Here is a 19,677-nt window from a genome sequence, read left to right as displayed (position 1 = left end):
AGTTAGTTTATTCAGACTCCAGAAGACAGTAAAAATATTGAAGGGTTTCATTTGATGTAACCAAAACTAGGTACTGCTTCAGATGAAAAGCCTGACACTGGATGGAAAGCAGTAAAATGAACACACTACTCACCGGCCTAGTCCTTGTGCTGTGACAGACCGTGAATTTGAGAAATGCATCTGAGCTGATGGGAACTGGAACCCCAGGAATTCAGGAACCGCTTCCTAAACCGCTCTGGCCAGTCTTTCATCTTACAAAACAGGGTGACCTGAAGCCAGCACCAGGGCCCTCAGGGCTTCTGTGGACAACAGCCCCCAGCCTGAACCCTCACCTTCCCCTCAAACCAGCGGGCTGCGGCTTCTGCTCCGTGCGAACACTGAGTCCCTCAGAAGATGGCATTGTAGTTGGAGCTTTCCAGGCATGTTTGCACACCTATGTAGCTAGGAGTCATTTGTGTGATCAAATAGACTCGAAGAGGAAAACTTCAGTATTCTCTAGTTTCACATTCAGAGAGCACTTCAGTACAATTGATACCCCCTGTCCCCTTGGAAAAGATGCTGGGCTGGTACACATAGCTGCTGTGAGACAATGAAGTAGCTACTACCTATTTACAGATGTCAGAATCCTAATCTTTGGGACAGCAGTTTCAAGGTGGGGCTTTTAATTTCAGTCCTATTTTACCTCAAAAACACTTTTTCTAAGCAAATCTTCCAGGCAGGTCTAATGCAGTGAGATTAAAAAAATGTAATTTCAAAACTATTCGTTAAGTAGTCACAAAAAGCAGGCAAACTAATGAGTGCTTACGGTGCCTTAAAAGCTGGCGGTACCAGGCGTCCGAACTTGAGCAGCTGCGCGAATTTCATCTGGAGACTGAACGAGCCAGATGATGGGGACAACGGCTAGAGTAGCTGCTTTGAAGTTGGATTGCATTACACTTGCATGGTTTTACAAAGCTTAGGAAACCTGATGAGTTTTTACAACAGTCCTTGGTTATTATTTAACATGTTAATAAAGTAGCTACAATGGCAGTGTAAACGCGGAACCCTTCTCTCCTCCTAAAATGGAGTATTCAAGTTAGCAAAACCCTGCTGTTACTGATGTATTCAGCAAGCCAAAACCCAGTGATCACCAACGGTATTTGAACCTATAAAATCAAATAGAAGGTGCCAGATCTTTCTAGTCCCTCAAACTACGGCAAGTTTCCAAACCTACAACAAAATCCTGTCCCGTGTCTGGAGTCCCCTGAGAGCCTGTCTATTGTAAGCTTAATAGTCATAGTTAACAGAACAGGAGATCATTTTAGAAGCCGAAGATTAGTACATAGAGAGAAATCTTTGCACTTTGGAAATGCTTTAGTAATGTAAACATATTAAGAGCAGACCTAGATACTGTAGTCAAAACAGGGAAAAGAAGGCTTCATTTTTATTTCGCATGCCTCAGTGCTGAGAAAATCAAATGAGCTAACGTATGTAAAAGCTTCTCATAAAAGTACTGTTATCGCTATATTCCTAGGGGTGATCCTCAGAGTTCTTCATTTTGGCAATGTGTCTCCAGTTTCCTCTGTACAATCCTGGTCCTTCTATACAGATGTGTGCTCCAGTAGCCAAGTGAAACATCTGTGAATCAACTCTCTGCTCCTACTTTGTGTGGCTGCTAGAGTCTGTAGTTATGTAGAGCCACAGGCCAAAAATAGGTGAATGCAATTGTTCTCAGGGGGTGGGGGGAGGTCCCCTAAAGAGCACTGGACACTGAGACATGCTGAGGGGAAGACTCAGCATGATGAAAGTCAACATGTCTGATATTCCTGGAAAGCAACTGAGTTCTATGTGTTACTAGCCTCTAACATGTGTTATTCTTTGAGCCATCTGCCTCCCCTCTATTTTGTTATGGAGAAACAAGTGGAAAAATAAACAAGATTGTATAGACTGCATTAGTTGTAATGGAAGCAACAGCAATAGCTAACACATTCATAGCTTACGATGGGTCAAACATTGTTCTAAGCACTGTGCTCTTCGAGTCATCCACCAGATGAGGCAGCCGCCATTACTTCACTCATGTCAGTGAGGAGGAAACAGAGGCAAAGAGAAGACCGGTGAGTTGCCAAAGGTCATCCCGCCAGAAATTCAGAGGCAGTGGGAAAGAATCGGGGCAACCTTTTACCTAAGATTAGACCTCAGATTAATCACAAGCAATATACAGTAAGTGCAAAGCTGGCCTTTCACTCTTAACCACTTTACAGTATAAGAAACTCAAACATGGTTGGTGGCCAAAAATGAGTTTGCTTTTCCCTAAACCTTTATTGCTATTTTTGCTACATTCGACATTTCTGAATATTATTCTAATTCTGAATATTATTCTAAGTCTGATGTCTTACTTGGATGACCTCTGATCCCTCTTCTCTAGACTTTTTCTGTAGACTTTCATATATCTATATATATGTGTGTGCATACAGATAGCACTTACGACGCTTTTCTCTAACCTGTTCTCCTGTTCTGCTATACACTTGTCTAACAGCCACCTTCATGGGGATTTCTCAAGAGTGCGTGAAGATGAGCTAATAGCACTGAGTAGTTCTGGATGCTGGAACTGCAAACAAATCCCTCCCTAAACCATACACATCTAACCCTGCTTTTGACTACTGCCTTGACCAATTCCATTAGAACTTTTCTCTAGCAAGCAAGGATATTAGCTTCATTCTAGTCTTTAAAAAAAGCCATTTTTCCTTCTTTTAAAACAGACTGTGGGTAACACTAAATGACACCTAGAGAAGGTTTTGCCCTATGAGAATACAAATTCTAGCAATCACATTAAATCCTTTTTCATTCTACCTACAGAATGTTTAATTCATATTAAAATCTAGTTTTGATTCCTTTTAAAAATAAACATGTATGTTTATATGCCTATCTTTAGGTCTATTAAATAATTAGCACTGATCTGACATCAACATTTTATGTTGTTAAATTTTCTGATTACTGTTTTGAGATAATATTTGCGACTATCACTTTTTTTCAGAGCGATGGGATGGTGGAAAGAAGACCAGATTGGCCATCTGCAGATGAGATTCCAGAACTTACTTTTTGGTTTACTCAATAGGCATTTCTTGGTAAGTCTGAGTACCTCTAGGCCTCATTCTTCTCTCTCCAAATTGAGTGGCTAAGACCAGACTGTTTCTAAAGTCCCTATAAGCTCTAAGATTCTATTAAACTCTAATAGTGAGGAGTCAGGGAAAACCAGTGTGTACTGTCCTCAGTTTGAGGGCCCAATTTCTAAAATCAATGATTGTTGTTGTTGTTGTTGTTTTTAATTTACGGTGTTCAGTGACTCAATTACAAAACACTTAACTTTCAACACCTACTTCTTTTATAAGGTAATTGGAGAAGGAAAAAAAACCAACATTAATTTTACTATTTCTCTAATCCAACCCATCCTATTTCCTTGGTAGGCTGCTGGTCATGAATAAGAGAATATTGGTGGACAAAACTTCCTGCTGGATGGAGGCTCTGACATTTCACTTTGCTTTCAGCCTGTACTAACTAGTTTGAACCTCTTTTCTTATTATCTATTTTGTTCCCATTATCTCAAAATCTGAAGAAACGAACAAAACAAAACAAAAACCCTTTTGCTAGAAAAGGAAACTGGTATAGCACAAGGGACCTTCAAGAACATTCACTTTTTTTTCCCCTTTAAATCAGGCTTTAACTAACCAACTCATTTAGAAGATAAAGAAATACATAGTTTTTCTAACTTGGCCTCATTTTCAACTGGCACATTTTTCATTCCAAATCTCTGGTTAGCGGCTAGTGAAAAAAATTCTAAGAGATCCTTCCCGATTCTCTTTAAATGCACAAGAGCGCATTTCTTTTTCTCAACATCAGTTTTCCCATGAGAATAAATTTTGTATTATTTCTTTGTACTCTTTCCGAGGTAAACGTTCACAGCTATGTCCCAGACTTCTGTCTCTCATGTCATGATTACCTCTCTCTACCAATCCAAGCTGGCTGTGTTCTCCTTTTTCTATCACCATCAACAGACACATATTTGAATCTTCAGCCACTCACTACTTACAAGCAGGCAAGTTAAGTAACCTTGCTATGTGACCCAGTTTTAGTTTCCTTTATCTGTAAAATGGGTGCCTACTTCACAGGGTCATTATAAGGATTTAATAGGCTATTACAAGTAAAGAAAGCACAGAGAACAATACACACAGAACATGCTTGATACATGTTAGTTAGGATCTATTTCAGAGGATAAGGATACTATTTCAGAATCTCCAGCTATGGCCATTCTAAGTCCTTGTCACGCTAGGACTGTAAAAATTTGGAGACATATTTGGCAGTAATTGCCCAAATTTAAAACATACACACAGCCTGTGACCCTCCTTTAAGTCTACTTTCAGGAAGTTAGCCCACAATTATATATTTACACTTTTTTCACTGCAGTGCTGTTTGAGTCAGCAAATAACAAAGTGAACAAATATAGGGCAAGGGAGATGGTTGAATAAATTACTCTGTAGCAGTAACACAGAATGAAGGAGAATTATGTAATCACATTCAAAATGACCAAATATGGTATGGGGGTGGGCAGGGCAGGGAGGAATGCCTCCGAATATCACTTCTCATCTGTAGGAAAAAAATGTACACTTAACATACAAACATTTCTGGAAATAAACACAAGAAAATTGAACAATGGCTACCTCTGGGTAGGTCTTTTACTTATTAACTTTCGTATAATTCAAACTTTTACTTTGCCAAGAACATGCACTATTTTCACAGTTAAAACAGAAGTTGTAAAGCACTGTATATTCTGTTAGGACAAGCGTTACTTTCTCAGATGTTCTGTATAACATGAAATGCATCAAGTCAACAAGATCCTGCAACACTTGGGAAGTCTCTGTTCTCTGCACCTGGGGCACCCCTCTGTTCCCCACAGCAAAAATTTAAAAACATTTTGCTATTGTTTTCTCACTGGATTTTCTATTTCTCTAACACACTACAACCCTAATATCAAATGTTCATGTAAAGGAATTTTGATTTGGACTAAGATTTATGTACCTGAAGGATGCTAAATTTTTCAAAATTTCCACTTACATATTTGTGTGGCAAATAATTTCTTAAGTAACAGCTGAAGTTTTTCAGTGAGACTCAAAGCACAGTTTAAAAATTAAGTCTTTAAGAATAACTTCTTTTGAAATTACCACAGGGCAAATTTTTAATAGGATCATTTCCCAAGTAATAATATGTAAGAACTGGTAGCGTTTCTCTTCAGTTTCAGATGCTCTTAGTAAGACCCAAAATAGGCTCTACAAAGGTCAATTAATTGCAAAGGACATGTTCTGTGGTTGTTCACTAGACCACAAATCACAGGCTGAAGCAACATGCACTTGGCCAACTAAAGCCATAAATCTCCACGCTCACTGTTACAAACCTATGAGGTTCTCAGATAATACTTGTGAAAGACACATCCTTTCACTGTCTAGATTGGTTAAAAATCCTCTAACAACGTATAATAGTACCACTAACTCAAAAATAGTAGAGATATATTAAGGTTTACCTAAATGAACTTCAAGAGCGGAAAGGCACTGTTTCAGTGTAATACAAAGTAAAATTCATTCTGATAATTTTTATTATAGGACAAAAGCAACTAAATACTAATAAAAAACTGTCCCATTTATGAAGAAAATGGTACTAGAAAACATGGTAACTGTGATCATATATAGGGTCAAGGAATCCCATCCCTTGTTAATGATCAAACTAGCTACCTGTGGCATTAAATTGTCGTTGCTATTTTGTCTTTCATGGACCCAGCCCCATATACTAATAAATGCAATAGATGTTAACTAAATTTACTCTGTACCTAGAATTTTTACAAAATACTAAGGACAAAGGGGCAGACAGGCCAAAATATTTTATTCTAGTAGGTATGACTCCCTGATGGGCATGTCATCTGATAAACTCAAGTGAATGACAGGAAATAGGTGCTGAGGAACAGGTATCCAAGGAACAGGGAAGGAAGGGCAGGTGAGATGGAAGATGGAAAACTATTTTGTGGAAGACCTGCTGTAACTTCTGCTGACTTTCCCTTCTGGCTCCACAATGGTGTAATCAGCATCTTCTCAAAGGACAGTCACGGTGAAGCATGGAACAGCCTGACAGACCAGGGGTTGGCAAACTTCTTCTGTGAAGGGCCAGGTAAGTGTCTTAGGCTTTGTGGGCCACCACAGTCTGTTGCAACTACTCGACTCTGCCCTTGTACAGTGCGAAAGCGGCTACAGCTAACACTTACATGAAGGAGCACTGCTGTGTTTCAATAACACTTTATTTGCCAAAAACATTTTAAGTGGCTGAATTTGGCCCATGGGCCACAGGCCGTCACGCCCTGTGCTAGAACAAGCTTGGCTCTCAAGAAGCAGGAATGCATCAAAGTTTGAACTCGGTCATCAATTATTTCCCAGGTTTTCTCCTCTCCTGGAAGTTACTCTATCTCCAGGAAACCCCAGCTGTAAGTTAGGATCAACTCACAAAGTATGAGGAATTTGCTGGTAACCTGCACTGTCTTCTAGAGAAGAAGCAGGACTTACCATGCCTGAAAAGTCCACCATCTTCCCAAGCTCACTGCTCCTTGGAAAGCAGTTTAATCCTACTTTTTGTAAAATAGCATAGAGGCACCTGGGTGGCTCAGCTGGTTAAGCGTCAGGCGCTTGGTTTCGGCTCAGGTTATGATCTCAGGGTCCTGAGATCGAGCCCCGTCTCAGGCTCTGCGCTCAGCAGGGAGTCTGTTTGGGAGTTTCTTTCTCCCTTCCCCTCTGCGACCCCCCTTGGTCTCTCTCTCTTTCTCAAATAAATAAATACATAAATAAAGTCTTTAAAATAGCATAGCATCACTTGGTCTTTTAAATCCTGATTTTTGCCTCTAAATCTTTGTCTTGTTCTTTCACTGGGAAGAGAAGCAGCAGCAGGTCTGCAGGCCTGGATGTCTGAGACGGCTGCTTGCTCAGTCCTCTCAACGGCCTTCCCTCCAGCCCCTCACAGTGGGCTAAAACTATACCCTACATCTGAAGCTTGCCAAAGGGAGGCAGTTGGTTTCAAAAAATAATTCCTATGTTGTCACAGTTCAAGACAGTCATGTGGTCCCCAGGACTGCCAATCTGGTTACGTTGTTTGGCCACTGCCACAATTACACATCAAGTGGACTGGCTGCCCAGATCTGGCTGGGCCCACACAAAGAACGGTTACAGAAGAGCAGCTTCGGCATCTGCCAGGAAACCCAGCACCTCCTCCTCAGCCTCAGAATGTCAGTCAGTTTCTGGAAAGACTGGAGGCTGACTTGCAGTAACAATGGCTTTCATATTTAGCATTTAGAACCATGTCAGAGGAGCAAATCTCCTTCCCCGTTTTTCCCGGTGCTGCAGAACATCTGTATGTTTTTAAGGAAAGCCATCACATGATTATATAGCAAGGGCTCTCACCCTAGAGACACCCTAGTCCAAGTTTCCCCTCACAGAGGTCCCTCATATAAGGTCGCCAGCAGGTGATTGATCCTATGCTCTCTGAGAGAAGGCTTCAAAGAGTCCACAAATGTTTGGAACCAGTACCCTCACTGATTGTTAGAAAATTCACCTTAGACTGAATTGACAGATGTCTCCTTGTAACTTCAAGCACTTGTTGGCCTTAGTTTTGCCCTTGGGAACTACATGGAATAAGTCTAATTTCTCCTATGAACAATATCCTTGCAAATATTTAAACAATTTGAATAAAGCTATTATGTCCTCCCAAAGTCTTCTCTTTACCAAGCCAAAAATTCTCCACTGGCTATATAGCAAAAGTTTATCTTCCTCAATTCATAAATAAATCTCAAATTTTCCATACGTTTATCACACCCTCATGTCTACTTTTTGCAAAAATAACTCCAACAAATGTATTTAAATTTCTCTGAAAGGGATCTGCTCACATGTCAGTGAAGCATAACTCTACACAGTCTCTAAAGGGCATCTGGAAGATTTCTGTCCAAAATATCTACCCAAGAAGAAACACAGCAAGTTCTTGCTTTCTTGATGGTTCACAACAAATAACATTTATGGTTTAGAACAAAAGATACATGTCTCATGAAGCACAGTAAAACGTGTAGTTCATGTTTTACTAAGTACACGTATTGTAACAACATTGGCCACAAACTCAATAATAAAATAGGTCATTATTATTATAAGATTGAGGACGCTTAATCTCTGAAACACAAATGTAAGTTAACAGAGTTAGAGAAGGGTGAATAGGACCTAGGCTCACTAGCTGCTGAGAAACTTTTCTGGGAAGTTTAAGCTTCATTTATTAGATCATTGCTTTTCAAGTGTTTGGATTCCACTTACACTGCCGTTGCTTCTCTCCTGTACATCATCCTTTTAAACATCATAGGAATTTCTTCCTTGTATGTGTGTGAAGTTTAACACCTCTTCTGAACGCTGAGCTCTGCTCTTTCCAGATATAAAAAAGCTCACTAGAATCCATATACGATGCACATTTTCTCAGAGAGCTTCCTGCTCTCATATCATGTACTCCAGTCTAAAATATTATTCAAGATCTCAGAGCATTTAAAATAAGTTAGCCCCTTCTCTATCAATTCTTGAAGTTTACAATTCTATATTGATAAAGGGTAATTTTTAAAAGGTAAAATCATGGCATGAACTGATGTCAAAGATTTTGCTGAACTCATTAATAAATGAGGGAATTAATAAGATGTTACAACAGGTTCAAAAGAGAATCTAAAGGCAAAGGCATATATAATTATGCACGTGTAAATGAACGCAAAAATGGTCATCAGGGCATAATTAATTGTACTGCGGCTAGTTTTTTAAAAAAAACATTTTTCAGATTTCTTAAATAGCTCAAAGATGGAAAGAAGAACACTCTGAAGAGTGCTACAGCCAGAACTTCTGGTACACCCCCCCCCATTTCAATATCACTACACTCTAGCAGAATAACAGATGCATGACTAGTACTTCCTGGATGAAGAGGACACAATCTATAAAAATGCAATGCGGAAGCCAAGCTGTATGACTAACACGCTATCTGCTCCAGGCTCCTCCCACCTAAATTACCCAGATGCTCAGGCTTGCCCAAAGCTCTTACTCAAGAACACCTACTCTCTCCTGAGCATTTCACCTCAGTCTGCTGGTTTCCGTTGCCTTGCCTTGGCTGTGTGGCTGAGTTTCTGACTTGAAACCACTGAGACCACTCTACCCTGTCCCCTTATACCCACAGTTACACCTGGTCCTCTATCTTCCCCAGAAATTTGTTGGATGAATAGCTGGGGTATTTCTAAGAATTCTTGCACAGCTCATTTGAGTGGGGGGAGGGCGGAGGGCTGTGAGCTCAAGTGAGTTTAGACCTGCTCCTCATCCCTCCCATTGCCCAGCCAGAAAAAAAGCTATAATACTCGACCGCTCTTCCCTAATAGTTTGGTCCGGAGCCCAACACCATTTAAGAGTAACACACAGCCTAAATTGAGAGCAGTAGGACACTACACTGTTGAACGCAGGATTTCTCAAGGGCACCATGGGAGCAGAATCCCTCTGCTCATCACGCCCAATAATTCAGTGCTGAGCTGAATCTGAAGAGTCACTTGCTTTCCTTCTCATTCATTTACTCAGTCAGTAAGTATGTATTGAGTTTTATAATGGCCTAGGCAGTGTACTAGGTGTTAGAACACATGACTAAAAGAACGAGGCTTCTGCTTTCCTTGCTAGTGAGCCATGAAGGCAGGACATATGACACTGAATGAGAACATGCTTTCAAACATTAGCATTGAGTTTCTTAGACTATCACAAACTTCTGACAATAGGTTCTCAGTTATTACAAATACTTTAGTTACAAAGAACTGTACCCATCTGTAGACTTTACTCCCTTTTTTCATCATGATAAAAAGGAACAGCCAAGTATTATCAACTCTCTCACCTTTTTACTAATCTCCAGTCTTTATCAATGTATCTTGTAACTTCAAAATAAAAATCAAATGTAAGCATTCCTAAGCTCAACTGGGAAAAATGTTTTGAGACATTTCTTGATAGCACAAAATGTTACATTCGTATTTTTTTTAATCTGTCACAAGCTTTATTTACACTAGTAAAAATGATCAAATATTTCTGAGTGAGCTGAAATGAAATACTGACATTAAAAATTAGGCTTGTGCTACTTCTCAGTCATCTATCATTTTTGTTCTCCCCCAAATCACAAACCCCAGAAAAGAAAAGGGTGCCGCTTGAAAGAGATCTAGTCTTTCTATGAGGACGGCAACAATGGAACAAAGAGAAGAGGAACAATAGGACTTCAAGAGTAAAGAGACCAATGGCATTCTAAAACAGCTCAGGGCCTCAGTCTGTTCCAACACCCTGTTCTTTCCTGAAAAAGCCCTGGCTGACTTTCCAGAACCAAAATCTTAAAAGTCATATGCTACAGGATCCTGGGGGCAAAATGCATTTCATATGCTGATATATCTAAGAAAATAGCCACAATCTTTACCTAGAACTAAAAGCAGAGACTTTATAGTCCACTTCCTAAACTACAAGGCATTTATTTTATTTATTTTAACAAGTCATTTCTTTGGCAAAGCACTTCACAGCATGGAATATGACTGGAGCCTAAAATCTCAATCAGTATAACTTCAACATCTGAAGCCAATTTTAGATGACAATTCCCCCTCATTTTCATGGCAAAGAAAAAGAAACATTCTCCAATTATTATTTTCAGAAATGATACAAGCCCACATTCCCCTGTTGCCTACGACACAAAGGTATACAATGACATAAAACAAATTACTTCTGTTAGCTTGTTAAGAGTCAAGTCTTTGACCTACATGCCACCATGGAGTGCTACAGACCCAGGTACAATTCAGTCCAGCTGGTTGGTAAATTAACATGTTTGGACACACATCACTAAACCTGTATGCAGTGTGGAAATCCAATCAGTGGGGTCAATGGCCTTTGTTGCCTCACATCTTGCTACCAGATTTGCTGCTACCAGACCAGCCTTTCAGAAAGTCATAAAGCAGGTTTTGATGTTCTGTAACCTGCGCTTGGGAAAACAATCAAAGCGTGTTTATGATTTGCAATATAATGCTTAACACAAGGCTATAAAGAGAGGGCTTTGGAAAACAGTAATTAAACTAAGCAGAGAATCAGGGGAAACAGTAAGCCCGTATAGGCGTACATATTCTCAGGATGACCGTGAAAAACTCTAGAACATGATTAATTATGCCCAAGAAGGGGAATCATAACCATATTTCTGATTTTAAGTTATCATTTACTCTACGGCGTACTACTGAATTAACAACAGCAATCTGGCAGAAGAAATAAAAAAGAAAAACATCAGTTAGAAGATGTCATCATCTAAGAAATGCCTAAATGTGAGGACGTGGGGGAAGTACATCTTAGAAACTGAGGAAACATAGCATGCCTTCCCCTACATAGGGCAGATAAAAGGATACTATCTTAAGACTGATTAACACAAATGTTGTTCCCATACTGCATTGAAGAACAAGAGAATTTAAGACACTGTAATTTAAAGTCGGTATTCTTTGGTACACTTTCTACTTAACCCATTTCTAGCTCCACAAATTACTGGGTTCCTGGAGTATAAGGAATTCGGAGAACCCCAAATTAGAAGTATTAGCAGCATATTCTAAGTTACACTGGAAGCTCAAAGTTTCTTCCCACTTCACGAGGCGGTGAAGCTCTGAAATGCGCGGAGCAGAATGTGGATTCAAAAGTACTTGGTGCGCTAGTGCTATCAGTGAAAAGAATAAAATGAATACATATGTAGGAAAAACTCATGAAAAGGGGCTTTTGTTCTTCTTTGATACCTCTCCTAAAGTGGATACTTCCTTCCACTGATGACTTTCATAGACCTATCTCCAGGAGGNATACTGCATTGAAGAACAAGAGAATTTAAGACACTGTAATTTAAAGTCGGTATTCTTTGGTACACTTTCTACTTAACCCATTTCTAGCTCCACAAATTACTGGTATTTTCATCCAACTACAATCTAGAAGCAAGAGGAGCCCTCAAGGGCAAGGATGGCAAAATTTGCTACATATGCCTCATTCTCCCATCATGTGTCATGGCAGACATTGCTAATTAATTACCACACTAGTCTTATTGAATCCATTCACAACCTCTGATTGTTTCTCAAAGTGCTCCAGGCTTCAACCCCCAACTGTTCAGAGTTGGTAATCAAGATAAACCCTTTTGCCAGCTCTGCTTGAGGTTCCTCACAGTGCATTCAGTCAACCAGGGAAGGAAGCCACAGTGTTAAGGAATACTGAAACCAAGGCTGTACATCAATCTGGAGGCTCTCTTGTGCTATATATCCCTCAGGGACCCACGGAGCTGGTGATAATCAGAACAGGCAGCTAGTTCTGGATCCTCAGATGTGAGATATAGTAATATCCCTTTTCATCAGAGATACAGCTATCCCTAAGACACTCAATGTGTATTTCTACACCCATAGATTACAGAATTTTGGAAGTAAAAGAGAGTGGTGCTTATGTGCTTCAACACACACAGGCAAGGGGCTCAAAGGGCCTCACAGAGTCGCATTTAGAGCCTTGGTTCCACCATAGCACTGCGGACAAGTACTCTATGGCAAAGACTGACAGCGCCAAGACAGTCCTGTACTCCTAACTCTGCAATTAACACATGATGGAATCTGTTCTGTACCAGAGCTGTCAAAAGGGATCTGCTTAAGAATGAAGATTTGGAAGCCAAAGATAGCTACACTAAGGCAGTTGAGAACCACTGCCCTCCCCCCGGATTCCATTCAAACCTGAAACTACAAATCTTTTCTAGTGACTGGAGCTCAAGTAGGAGTGTTCTCTCCATAGTGCAGCACCAAAGCAGGTATGAATGACAAACAAAGAGTGAAAGCTGGGGGAGTTGCTTCTCCAGCCCCCATGCCAGAGGGAAAAACAGATCTCCACAGGACACACAACACCTCTCCCCATGACTCCACATTCATTGATTTATCAAAGCAAAATGGCCTAATTTTTTCCAGCTCTGTATCACTTACTTATTTCATTGTTGTTTGAATGACTATAAGTGAACCTAAATACAGGCTCATTCTCTCCCACCCTCTTCCAGCTTGGTGTTCCCTACTTACAGGGAAAGCAAGGCCTTTGATAAAGGGGTGTTACTCACTGCAGAAATGCAAGCATGAGGAAGCACAAAAGAGAACTGGTATCCACAAACCAGATATATACCTGCTGCTTTTACAATCCTATCAAGAACCAGAGTATTTACAGATTGAAGAATCAACAGTCCCCAAACCCAGGAAATGATTTGTACGCAGAAACTAGTTCAGAATTTAGGCATGGGGGATAGACACACAGCAGTTACATTTCAATTTCTTAACATCCAAAGGAATCGAGGAGTATAAGAAGGGAGAAAGCCTTCCATGATTTTTACAGATGCTCAAGATAAAGGTACTCTGGTTGAGGAAGAGACAAACCAGCCACCGCCGGTCGGCTTGCCAGTGCAGACGTGTTGGCTCTGCACCTGTACTCTAACTGCCCGTCAGGGAAGTGGCTGGTGCCTCGGAGCGACTTCCTGTGTTGGGGGACGGCAGACACCAGTCAAGGGCTTGCTAAAGATGGAAACACAATTTGCCTGGGTCTGGGACTGAGGGTGTAAAGAGGTCTAGAGGAGAGGAAGAGTGAACCACACACAGAGCAGTTTCCTTTGTAGTCAAACCAAACAAACATAATGCTGAGTGAATTGTCCATTTTTATACACTTCTAACGCTTTATGGGTATTTGGATGGAATGCTTTTCATTTTTCAAACCTTGGGCTTTTCTTCTTTAAATGAGCACTTTCTATTCTAGTAATTTTTACTTCGGTTTGATTTGCTAAGACACATTGGAGAAAAAGAACCTGAATGACAGTTTCTGTATCTGAAACATTCGAACTTCAATAAAGTGACTGATCAAGGTAACAGAGTATCGGTCCCCCCCCCCAGGGGTACCGACCCCTCAGAGGTTGACAACGAAGCTGCTGCAAATATAAACTGTTACAACTTTGGAGAGCAATTAAAGGTGAAAAATGTTCTTAGCAAACAACCCAGTAATTACATGTCTTGGTGTTTATCCCAGAAAAATTCTTGAACACATGCACAAGGTTGTTCATTGCCCTATTTTTTTTAAATAATGAAAAAGCATTATCCAAAGGGGTATAAAATAATTAAACTGTGGCGCGTTCATATAATGGAATATTAGATTGTGGTTAAAATGAAGAAGTACCACATATTGTTTATGAATACAGACACACAGAATAAGCTTATAAATACATGGGCGAGGAAAACAAAATACATAAAGCCTCCAGAATAGGTCCCTTTTGGGCTTCCACTACTATACTTATAATGTTTCATTTCTTTTTTAAAAAGTCATAGTGATTATGATAAAATGTTAGCATCTGTTCAACATGGGTGCTTATTACATTTTGTACCATTTTGTATATTTAAAATTTCACAACAAAAATAAAATCACCAACCAGGAAATAAGTTTATCCCATGAGTGGAAGGGAAAGTTATCAGAAATTTGTTAGTTTCCTTTTTTAGAAATTTTAGAGAATGCCAATTTCTTGGAACCCAGAACATCTGTGCTGGTAATTAGGTTTAAGATTTCTAACAATAGCGGTACTTGTGCTAAAACATTGTTTCATTATCTCAACACTGAAGTTTTGTTTCGTTAGCTTAATTTTGGAAATCACACAGCTAGAAAGCACTACTGAGTTATAATGCTGCAACTGTGGACAAATGCTGTTGCTGAACAGTGTACTTGTAATTCCAGCTTGCTTCAACCTAATAAATGACTTATTTGTAAAGCTGACTTGTTTAGTGGAACCTCTTGGTGGTGTGTCCTATGATGGGATTTTTTCCCCCGCTGCAAAAAAACAGCAGGTGCAATGTTTTCATCTAAAAATATTTTCAGTCCTTTTATTTCAGAAACGGAAGGTATTTTTCAACCACTTGCCTCTTCAAGGCAGCAAAGAAGGAATTTTAATTTTATTGAAAAACTGGCTCGACCCACACACATACCCATTTCCCAGAATTTAGCGGGTGTTCAAAACTGCTTGCCAGGCAAGCCCAATGATGGGAGCATTTCCGGTGACTACAAAGGATCAGCAGGGACAGAAGCATTGCAACAGGCATGGGAATGAGAAGAAAGAAGTGGAGTAGAGACTGATTTTCTCAGGGTCTCAGTCTTCCTAAACATGGTGGCGGGAGCTACCAGGTTCAGGGCTCCACCCAGGATCTTAGGGACTGCATGTTGGTCACCACCACCCTAGAACTTCTGACGTAAAGGGGACCTCCTTTTACCAATTTCTGGTGCCAACAGCAAAGATTTCCTTGCTTTCTTTCCTTATCTACACTGTATCCTCCTAACTTACTATTTCTGCCTCCAAATGTTTCTGAAGTTCAACTAAGGCAGAGGGCTTTTGAAATCTTCACTACTGTTCTAAGAAAAACAGGTATTACGAGTGAGAACACAGGGAAAGTGAGTCCACATGACTACTTTGATCATAGCCGCCATCACTGAAGTGGACAGTGGCAATAGCGGTCACGACCACGCCCCAAGCTCTCTGACTCTGAAATCGTATTATCTCCATTTTCACAATCACTCGATGATGTAGGTCTCATTTTACAGAGAAGGAGAGAGAATCAGAGGGGTTCAGAAATATGTCCTGGTAAATTGCACCCTCCCTCCCCGGTCACCCTTCAAATGGCCTTTAACTATGCAAAGTATTTTCTCATAGCTATTACTTGCCTTCTGTTTATTTTAGAAAAAATAGTGTTGCACACACATTACAATACAGTTTAGAACAATTATGAGGGGCAAACATAACTTAGGAAGCTTGCAGGCAGACCCCTTGACTGAAAAGGCTTTTGGAGATAAGCCGCCCCAAGGCAAGTCCTTTTACTGACATCTCAAGGCTGAAAAACAGAGGCCTGTATGGTACCAGAACGGAAAGCCCCAACAGAAGACTACAGAACTTGTCCACAATATTTTAGATTTGTTCACTTCTCCAAGCACCAAGGAAGAGATATGTTTTGGCTCATTCTATAGGCCAGCTTGCTTACTGCTTCTGCATTAATGAAGCTTGGGGGCCTACTGGGTATCAATACAAAGCTCTGAGCTCAGGACCATTCCGCACACTTCAAGACAGGGGTGGCAGAAGGCACAGCTGGAATGACAGAACTGGTTAACCCTGGGAGGGAAAAAAATGCCCCAAATTGATGTTATTGAACAAAGGGATTACAGGACCAGGAGGCACATAAATACTCATGAACTGACCACCCTTTACTGGAATACAGCACTGGTTTAAGGGCTGCCAGCAGCAGAGAATCCTTGAATTTTCTACTCCAAATCTAAAATCGGGTGTTCATTTTGATAGCACTGGCTTTTGCAATAAAAAGAAAATAAAGAAAGGAAATGGGTCACTAGCTTTGAGATTACAGTACTTAGGGAGGAAAGGGGAATGAGAAACATGGCTTCAGTGTGTTTCTGGGCAGAAAACTGAGGAAACCTCACCAGGGCCAAGACCATGATTATGTCAGGGTGAATCTCTTTGCTCTGTTTGTCGCTGCCAATAATCCCACTTCTCTGAAACCTGACTAATACAAATACACTGTATGTATGTTTTAAAAAGAGCAATTTTATTTTTACAACTGGGGGAAAAATATTCCAAAGTAAGGGGTAGAATGTACTGTCGAAAATTTGGGAAATATCTATATAAGGAAAAAAATTAAAATAAATCACCCACAATCCCACCCAGCAACTGTTTCTGTCTGCCTACCTCTATCTACACTCCTTTGCAAACTTTTGATCTTACTGATTATGGTTTTATGCCTTTTTTAAAAAACTTATCATTATATGCTGAGTTTTCCCTGTCATTAAAATTTCTTTGAAAACATGACTTTTCAATGGCTACAAAATACTTTGTTAGGGTTGTGTATTATAACCATCCTCTTCTAAGCTGGTTACAATCATGGGCTTTCAGGAGCAATATTATAAGGAACTGCCTCACCCTAGTTCTTTGCCTATATTTCTCATCCCTTCCATGGGATCAATTCCTAGAAGAGGAATGTTTCAGGCTCTGAATACATATTATCAAATGGTTCTGATCACCATCTTCAGGTCAATCAGCATCTCATACTTAGGCCAATGTTCAAAATACTTATCAACCAGCACAGCACAGGCACGAATGAATCAGAATCAATGATGCAATGTGGGAACAGGGTCTTAGAGTCCCGTTAAGCCATGGCAGGAGTTAACGCTTGAATTATGGGGGAAAAGTGGTGGAACCCTGAGGGAAGGGTCAGACTGCCATGGAGACTTTTATCAGGAGGGTTGGAGGCAGCTGCTCTTTACCAAGGAAGTTGGCAATATTTTGACAGTTACCATAGTTTCACTGGGGTAGTTACCATAGTTTCACTGGGGCAGACCCAGTGAACATCGGCCTATGCTGCAGTTTTTCTTTTTTTAATTTTTATTTTAAACTATGTCGGAGTTTCTACTTGACTTTCTCTTCCCCAGGCTGAACAAACCTCGGTTATTTCAGTCTTCCCCCACTGTGTCTTCTTTTTTCTAAAGTTTAAGCCTCTTTATAGATTTCCTAACAAGCCCTACAAATTGTGTTTAGTGAAGATCAGATTAGGCCAACAGTCTAATGTTGACCTTTTCAGTATTGGAAAAGGGACAAAGAACAAAGTACAAATCAAGAGGGAAAGTGTACAGTCCATGTGAACATAGCTCAACTGTTAAAAATGGAGTCAGTGTCTAGATGATGGGATAAAAGCATGACAACATCAGCTCTCTCACCGGTGTAACTGCTAGATAGGACAAAGTGGTGAAGGAACCGCTGTCTGAGTCACACACATCTACCCCCAAAGATTGGTAGCTCCTTCCTCTGTGCCCCAGAGCCTATCTGCTTACCTATTATGGCGCTTATGACAAGTCTTGGCAACTGTTTGATCTTATCTGCTTCTCCCACCAGGATCATCCACTCCAGGAAATTTGATTTATTTGTTTAATCATCCTCAGAATTTATCCAAGCATCTGCCCTAGAGGAAGAACTCAATACACCTCAGGTGAATCACAAGCCACCCTGCCCTTCACCGACTGCATGGCTTCCTGGAGTGAGGCCCCAGATACTCCAAGCTAGTTGTTTCTTAGTGGATCAGTATGGAGTTGTATGCAAACCCTCATCTGTCAGAGTCAGGGAACATGGATAAGGCAGAGAGTTTCACAGCCTGCAGAGCCTGGAGATGCCCACTGTCCTCCCGCTACTGTGCTCCCCTCATCTATCCTTTTAGAGAAGTAGAGGGCAAAAGACAGCCCAGTCTTATTTCTGAGCACTTCTATTTCTGCCACTTTCTTCAACCCCTGAGCACTTGGCAGTACAAATGCCAACTGGAATCCATTATCAGGTGAAAACTCAGTGGCAGGAAACCAACCCGAGTACTTGTTAAAAAGTCTAGAAACACAACTACTGAAATCTAGTTTTTGCCCTTCGACTGACTCTCTCTCCCAAATCTCAAGAGCTCAGTCTACTGTATGCTTAAACAATTCTAGTAAAGAAAGGATACCTAGCTTCTCTTCCTTCTCAGGTCTTCCAGGTCCAATGCCCAGCCCTGCTCCTTGTCCCAGCCTACCCATAGCAGCTTCTCGTTGGGATACTGGAAGCAAGTAGAGGATGAACGTATCATCTCGCCTCCTCATTTTACAGCTGGTTTGTCTGACAGTTGTGCAGAAAACCAATGGTTCCTCTTGTCTTAATTCCACCACTTTAGCATATGTTCCTTTAAACTCAGGAGGGCCTCAACTCTCAAGGAACTGAAAGAGCTGCAACCTGACGACCGTACACAACACAACTTGAATCTGTGTGTGTCTGTGGTGGAAGGAGAATTGCTTTTTGTGGAGAAGAGTGGGGAAGTGACCCAATTAGGATACGCAAACCAAATGAAGGGAGTGAATGAAAAAGTATCAGCTGAATTTTCAGCCTTTTTCCCTAGAGGTCTTCAAAATGTTCCTAGCACCAGATCGGCACTTTGCACACATCATGACAACTCCACCGCAAGCCAGGTTAGGCAAGATTCTTAAAGGATTTAACGAAACTACAAACACACACTCGGCAGCAGAGTAAAAATTCACCTTCTCCACAGAAGACCTGAAAAGACACAGGAATGCAATAGGGAGGATCCAAAGCCATTTACTTAAACTTGGCTTTAGTGATTGGAAACAAAAGGAGGGCAATTGGTGCACTCATCAAATCCTGATCTTTGCCTCAATACCTGAAGACACTACAGCTCGCACTGTCTAGCACCATTCACCTACTCTGTAAGCTCGGAAGCTCAAGGAGGGGGAGCAAGGATTTTTTGGATGCCTATCAGGACTGGGTAAGTGACACAGTTACTGCAAATCGCTCCTGTGAAGAGCTACAGTGAAAGGTTTCTGCCAGTGCCAATGCGATCGTGGTCGCCATGACACAGTGTACACACCATTTTCCTCTCTCTCTCCTTACTTTTCCCAGGGTTTAAAAATCATGTTAACAATAAGCAAATACAGCATGGCCAGATGCCTTTCATGGTCAGATGGTTCATTGTTTAAAAAGTTTCAGTTTAAAATCCAAAAGATT

General features: G+C 40.7%; 1 protein-coding gene across 1 annotated transcript in view; it reads right to left on the bottom strand.

The window, feature by feature from the left end:
* Positions 1-19,677, bottom strand: part of DAAM1 (dishevelled associated activator of morphogenesis 1) — a 172,808-nt gene that overhangs the window by 58,265 nt on the left and 94,866 nt on the right. The gene's annotated exons all lie outside the window — the stretch shown is intronic.

Source organism: Ailuropoda melanoleuca, chromosome 14, assembly GCF_002007445.2.
Source record: "Ailuropoda melanoleuca isolate Jingjing chromosome 14, ASM200744v2, whole genome shotgun sequence".
Taxonomy (NCBI): Eukaryota; Metazoa; Chordata; class Mammalia; order Carnivora; family Ursidae; genus Ailuropoda; species Ailuropoda melanoleuca.
The sequence above is the reverse complement of the archived record's forward strand: the minus strand, read 5'-3'. Positions and strand labels throughout refer to the sequence as shown.